The sequence below is a fragment of the Geospiza fortis genome, unplaced genomic scaffold (genome assembly GCF_000277835.1).
Source record: "Geospiza fortis unplaced genomic scaffold, GeoFor_1.0 scaffold40, whole genome shotgun sequence".
Classification (NCBI taxonomy): domain Eukaryota; kingdom Metazoa; phylum Chordata; class Aves; order Passeriformes; family Thraupidae; genus Geospiza; species Geospiza fortis.
In genome coordinates, this window is record NW_005054297.1 from 24,410,655 (window position 1) to 24,418,416 (window position 7,762).

The following is a 7,762-nucleotide window of genomic DNA, read 5'->3' on the forward strand; positions in this document are numbered from 1 at the left end:
TGGCCATGGAGCTGCGGCCACACCGCACCGGCGGAGCTCACTGCCGTGCCATGGCCTGGAGAAGGCCTTCCCACTGCCCGGTTCTATTAAAATATTTAAGGAGCGTTATCTAATGGTGTCAAAGAGAAGAAACGAGGTGTCAACAAACTCTGAATTGAATTCTGTAGTTCAAGTAGAAAGGCCATTTCACATTTTAGCATTTGGGAATGTATACAAATAAGAATTTAAGCAAGCCTGTGTTACAGCTGATTTTAGTACAAAAACTTAAATCAATTTCATGTTGAATTAAGAAGGAAGAGGGAAATGAGTGAAAGTTAAAGAAGGCAGCACCAACGCAATCTCGTAAGGATAGAGAAGCAAGGATGGAATTGGTCAGTGTAGCACATGGCAATATAATTGAGATTATATAGTCTAGCATGTAAAGATTTCAAATTATATGATAAGTTTAAGAAATCTAAGCTGTATCAGCTCAGTGTAGTCTTACATAATTTTCTAAAGAAGATAAGGGAAATAAATTAGACTTAAAACACTCTGGTGGAAAATCTGTGTCACAAAAGTAATGCTCTAACTTAAACAAGCTGTTTGAAAGAAGAAAAGCAACCCATTAATGTTAGATAGCTAATTTTTGTCCCAATTCCACAAAGCAGACTTAACACTAGTCTCTTTCTAAAAATTTTCTTTTAAGAAGTTCATATACAAGACCTTAGCTATAATTCTGTCCAGTTTTTTTAACTGAAGTGCTTTAAGTGTTGCTCTTGCCTGAGTTTATTTTGTCCTGTGTGCTGTACACATTAGTCATATTCATTATGGCTTTACCAATTCTTTTATTTTTAAATTAATTACACGTGTTATAACTACCTGTGCTGTATCTGAAAAGTTACTCATCCCTCTATGCCCTGTGGAGTATGGAACTGCTTAATTCTAAGTGCTGCAGTCCTATTCACAGTAGATATTACCTGTACCTCTGTGAAGATTATATTTCAAACAGAGCTGATTTTTTATTTTATATAAGAACTACTTGCATTTTTGCATATCATAAAATTCCCATAGCTGGGCAGTGAGAAAAATGCTTTATAGCATCACATGTCATCCTTTAATGTTGTATGTGCTAAGATTTAGACTTTCCTCTTTGTGAGGAAAATGATCTCTATTAGATCAATTTTAGCTGCAAGCCTACAGTGCATATTTTACATGTTTATATTCACAGCCAGTCATGTATTTGGATTCCCTCTTAGCATGTGAAATGTGTTTGATCTGAGCAGGCACAGACAGAGCTGAAGTTCAATACCAGATAAAAGCTTCTTTCTTTACAAGGGAATTAACTTTGAAAATGGAATGTGCTCCTTTCAACAAAATGTGAGATGCTGATCCGTAGGAAAATAAATATTTACTTCTTTCTCCTTTTATCATAATACAGCTTTACATTGCTTTACCTTTGTAGCAGCTATTGCAGGCTGTCTTTTGATTATGCCAAATGTATTCCTCTAGGAAGACTCCACCTGCCACCAAAAAACATGTCTGATGCCAGATAGGGGTAGACAGCTGTGTATTGCTGCCAGAGTCACAGCACTAACAAAGACAAATGTGCAGGAATGTGACATCCATTCGTCTGGAAAGAGGAATGAATGCTGAAGGAGGAACATGGAACAGCTGATTACTTCCACTGTTAGCTTCAGTAGAACTAAATTAAAAAAAAAAAGTTAAAACACAGCTGCCTATTTAGAATGAACTGCTGAGAGATTTGTCAGTCAGTAGCTCCTATTAGGGAGACACTTAGCTTGGGGATATTTTTGGAAAGAGTTTCCCTGGAGTTGGAGAGACTTCAGGCCTTTTGCTTTTTTCTGATTGGCCAACAGACAGGTGCTGAAAAAGGTGGTGGCAGAAATATTGCAGACGTGGTGAATAACACACAGATAAGCAACAGCAACTTACTTGTTTTATGGTAGGCTATACCATGTGAAAATATAACAGAATTTTTCCTTTCTCTCTGTCTGTTGTGAAATGAAAAGAGATCAGACAAGGAAGTGGTTCATGTTGGTTGAAAATACAATTGCCTGCATGTAGAGTTTGGGAGGGGCGTGTTCTACCATAGCAAATGTTTAACACCTTAAAACTAAAATCAGGTGGGTTTTGTTGTGTTTAAAGAGTCTATGTCCTTCAAACAGAAATGTATTATTGCATTATATATTAAAAATTTCCTTTTAGATAGAAATCATGTAGCAAACAAACTTTTTAAAAATAGGTGCTTTTAGGAATGACACAAAGTAGGCCTCCAAGCTTGTGAGAGAAGGAGCCTTTCAGCGGTGATGACAACTTGCGTGACAGCACTGAGAATGCTTGTATGTCTTCATTTTGGATTCAATTTCTAGAGTTTGGACCTCAAAATTGAATCCACTGGTTCTGTCAAAAGCAAAAATTAGAATTTTGGCAGAGTACTGATCTTGTACTGATAAGTCCATCTCTCACTAGGCATTACAGCTCCAGAGCCAGTGACTAAACATTGATGGGGTACAATCTTGGTGCTTTGGCATTGACAGATTGGAAAAATTGACAGTCAGAATTTTTTTAAGTTAAACAAGCTGTCAAACACCATCTCTGTTTAGACAGGATCCAGTTTTTTCTTTTTCTTAAAGAGTGATTATTTCTGGTGAAAAAAATAAATTGCAGAGGCAAATTGAGTACATTTAGAAGGCAGTGATAAAAAACCATTTAAAATATATTTCAGACAAAACATGATAATTTCTACTCACCATCAAACATGAAAAGTATATGATAAGATGTGCACACCTCCTTTCTGTCCTGTTTGCTATCTTGATTAGAATCAAGATAAAGAGGCAAAGTATGCGTTATTTAAAGATATGTTTTTACATGCTTTAAATTCTCCAGCATCAGGTGTGGACCTTGTATTGGTTTTTTGTATCAAAGTAGGAAAAATTCATTTTAAATTAATGTATTTCATTGTTGCTCAATGAGATGTCATTTGAGTTTCAGTGGTTCTTAAAACAACAATTTTCTGGTCCTTACATGAGCCTGGTGGTATTAGTCTAGAAAAGGGAGTCAGGCTGATGGATCAGTGAACTACTGAATTCTCTTTAAAAAGTGAAATATCACTGATAATCATGCAAAATATTCACCAAGTCAGAGAAAGAATGCAGATCTGGGAGGGAGCAGCCTAGAGAGCCAAGACAACCACCCTTTAATGATGATGCAAGGACACATTTGAGAGTTAAAAGCATGACTGAGACCGCTGAGAGAGCCACTGAAACAATGATTCATCTAAAAGGATTACTGGAAACACCACTTTCAGACTGTTTGGAATACAATTTCTGGCTTTGTCATCAAAACCTGACTAAATCCAAAGAACCTGGCAGATGAAAGAGGAGATTTTTGTAGTACTACCCCAAAAGACTCTAAAATTCTAAGATGCTATATGAGCAATCTAATACATATATTATTTGCTTTGAAATTTGGGCAATAGTAAAGCCTGGCTATAACCCAGAGAATTTAGGTAATAAATCTGTTACTGAAAAACTTTTTGCAAAAGCATTAACTGTACTGTTGCACATGTGGTACAGATAGAAATACAGGCATATCTGGTGGGCAAGATTAGGATCCAACAGAACCAACCAATCTAGGTTTTTCTTTATATAACAAGAGAGAAGGAAGGGTGATCTAACAAAAACAAGCCAAACAACAAGCTGTTTAATTTCCTTTGTTTCCACTCTCAGATCCAAACAGTCTGGAGAATTAAAGTTTGTGTTGATATAAGCAGATTTAGAAGAGGTGTTAGATATATTTTATATGGAATTCGAATAATAATTACTATATAATACATGGCTTAAATATGTAATAATTATATATATAATATAATTGAAAAAATATATTACAGCTACAATATGTAAATACACTGTATTCAGGAATTAGCAAACACAAACATTGTATTATTTTGACATAGTTGTGCTTAGTGTATGAGAATTTACTGCACAGTTTCTTGATGTATAACATCTATATAAACAAACCAATACAACATTCTTATCTCTGTTTTTCATAGCATTTTCCTGCACTATGCATTTTAAATCTTAAACTGAAACCAGTCTTGTGAGTGAGTCTCAGCAATCATCAACATCTAAAGCTTTGCCTTGGGAAATGCTGTCTGTGAGTTTTTAAACATAAGAGTCGATTACCTCAAAATCCCATAGAAGTTAGCACCTCTCCTTTGTAAACATTTAGCTATGGTTGACCAAGAACTCTTTCCTTACCTTTGTTCTACAAATTGAATGGATGGTGCAATATTCCAACAAGCAGTGAAGGGGTTCCAGCCTCGAGGGTTTTCTGCATAGCCAGCTTTGATGCTCTTCATTTTTCTGTGCACTTGTACTGGTGAGAGTGAGTAAACTTGCAGTTTTGGGAATTGCACAGAAGAGATGCCAGAGACTATGCTTAGGGTTGTTGCTGTCCATTGACTTCAAACCCTTATGAAGTAAATTAGTAAATATAATGTGACAAAATTTTAACAATAGTTGGCTGCCATCTTTCAAAGTTCATTGACTTAATGTATAAAGTTATTTAACTAAGAAAGCTCATAAGATTTTTGTTTTCCTTACAAATATACAGAAATTGTAATATGTGGAGATAAATCACCTCTTCTAAAAATCCTACATGAAGTGAGAAGTGACAGTGATGGCATCTACATTTTGTTTTCAAAAAGGAAATGATAAGGACAAACTCACAGTTTAAAATTGTAAGAAAAATTAGTATATTTTGAGGATCAAGGCGAAAATAAAAGTGCAGAGAATTCTCTAATACATTTGCTTGGAGAGGAAATAGAGCAGTTATTGACAGTAAGTGAGTTTCACCAAAAATGCCTCATCAGAAATCCAGGAAGGAATCTAATTCTTTTTTGTCTGTATCAAACTTTCATATGGTTTGAGGAAAGTCCTTTCATCTAAACTCTTTTTTTTTTTTTTGTAATGTTTAATATAGAGCTGTTATTCTAAGTGTTTCACTATTATTAGAGTAGACATCATTGTTTTGATACTTTGCCAGCATTCTACATAGACAGGTAACTTTGAAAATATTTTTAACTAAATACATTAAATTTTGGTCAGTTTTAAGTCGAGTAAAAGCTAATGTCTTTCTAGTACACACTTCAGTCCTTCCACAAGTCTTTCAAGTTCCTAAATGTAACAGCTTTGAAAGCAGACTGTACATTTGTTCAGACTCATAGTTGTACAGACTGGACGTCTGCCTCACTGCTAAGGTCTCATAGAGGCTGCATAAGGTTTACATGACAAGGCCTTTCCCTTCATCCTTGTTTGATTTCTGAATGTTTGATTTCACAGCCTTAATATTATTCGTGTACCTTGCATGAATAAAGATGGAATAAAGAGATACTTGGACATGGTTATATGGATATTTGCTAAGACTTTCTGAAATTTAACTTTTAGAATTGCACAGATGTGTGTTCCATGAACTAGTGTTTCATCATATGATCTCTCTGTGTAAGTTTAATTTGGTTTTTAGGTTCTGCCTTGTACACTGGCATCTGAATGATCATTATTTAATACATCCAGACACACATTTCCTCAAAAGTAAAGTTCAAAATGTTAGCAAGCCTTCATAATAAATCTCTTCAATCTGGTGTTTGTTTAGTGATGCATAGTGATAACAAAGGGCTAGTATTGGCCCTTTACTGAGCTCGCAGCCCTCACATCTTTTCAGAGTCTTTCTTATGGGAATAGAGACCTAAAGGTGGGGTCATTCATACTATTATGTAGGTAGAACTTTGTGTACTTTGCTTCTTGGGTTATACTCAGAAAATTGGACAGGACAGAGGAATGGCAAATGCATATGAGGGAATCTGCTTAGGTATCATTATTATTATTATTACTACTATTATTATTACTATTATTATTAATTTGTAAATGAGTGATTAATATTTTTCTTTTTAAATGGTTGTTTATTCTAAATGTCATATTTTTGTAGTAGCTGATACAGAGTGAAAACATATAAAATTGTTTATAAAACTTTGAATAACACAATAGAAAAAGTATTTTTGACTGAATATATGAAGTAATCAGTTTAATATCTCTGCTGCTTTGTGTGGGTTTTTTATTAACCTACTTGTCTGGTAAAGTACATTTACATTCTTTTACTCAAAAATCAAGAGTTCTCAAAGCCTTAATATAATTTCATCCCTGGACATGTTTTCTTCATGGTGTTTTGATATGTTTCATGACCACTGGGTTACTACTGGTGCGATATGCAGTTACTATTATTTGTTTTGTAAATATCTTATGTGAGAGAAAATGGAAAACACATATCAGGTTTATAAAGCAATAAACTTGGAATTTATAGAAGACATTTAGCATTTCTCAGCTAAAATTGTGTAAATAATTAATATGTAATTTAATCAATCCATAGAATTCAAAAGCAAAATCATTGAAAAAAATCAGAAAAGGATAAAAGATGAATAGGGAAAAAAAGTGGAAACAATTGAAAAAGCTTTGCATTGACAACCAAAATAAACACAATTTTAGGTCTGGAATAAATAAGGTAAAGGTTTTCCTGGAAACATGCCAAAGTAATTCTGTGAAATGTACTGCAGAAATGTCTGGTTTCAGCTGTGGAAAGAACAATCCATAGATAAAGGGAAATGTCCATATTTTTGTGGTTTCTTTGGAGGGGATGGCAGGAATTAACTCTGTGAAGATTAGAGAAGAACATACTAATAGACTTTGCCTACTGTAATGGTAATGTTTCCATACTAAGAGTTTTGTGTGCAGCTCAGATCACTTTAATGAAATTAGTTTGTGAAAGAGGCATATTCTGTATCTGAGGAGTTTTCTAGGCATAACAGCAATTCATTAGCTTGGCATCAGCTGAGACTTGTGAGAAGTTATTTTTCTCAATAGGTATATTGTAGATTACGTTGGGCCAGCTGAGTAGAAGAGGAAAGAATGCTAAGGTACACAAGAGATCCATTTTGTGCTTTTTGAGGGTGTACTTATTATGTCAAGCTCGCACATCTCAGTACATTCTCTTTCTATTAAATTCCTAGCAATGATGACGAACATGCATTCTTCACAGGATGAACAGTAAGGTGTAAAAAGGTCCCTGATTGAGGTACGCATCCACTGGGTGTGATGGCCTCTCCTGCTCAGTAATGCCCCTCAGCAGTGGCAGCCAAGAAGTGCAGGACCTGCTGTAGGTGATGCATTGCTATTTTGTGATTGCTGAGGAATGAGAGTCTGGAGAGCAGCACTGTGGAAAGAGACCTGGGGGTCCTGGTAATGGTAAATTGAACCTGAGTCATGGTGCTCTGGCAGCCAGGAGGCCATCCCTGTCCTGGGGTGCATCAGGCACAGCATCACCAGCCAGGCAAGGGAGGGGATTGTCCTGCTCTGGACAGCCACACCTTGAGCGCTGTGGTTTTGGGTGCCACAATATAAAAAAAGACATTAAGCCATTAGAGAAAGTTGGGAGGATGGCAACAAGACGTTGAAGGGTCTGGAAGGGAAGCTGTATGTGAAGTAACTGAGAAACTGAGATAATTTGGTCTGTTCAGCCTGGAGGAGAGGAGATTGAGGGGAGACCCCATTGCAGAGTACAGCTTCCTTGTGAAGGGGCAGGCACTGATGTCTTCTCTGTGGTGACCAGGGACAGGATTCAAGGAAACACCAGGAAGCTGAGTCAGGGTGGGTTTAGGCTGGATATCAGAAAAAGGTTCCACAGCTGGAAGTGGCTGGGCACTGGAAAAGGC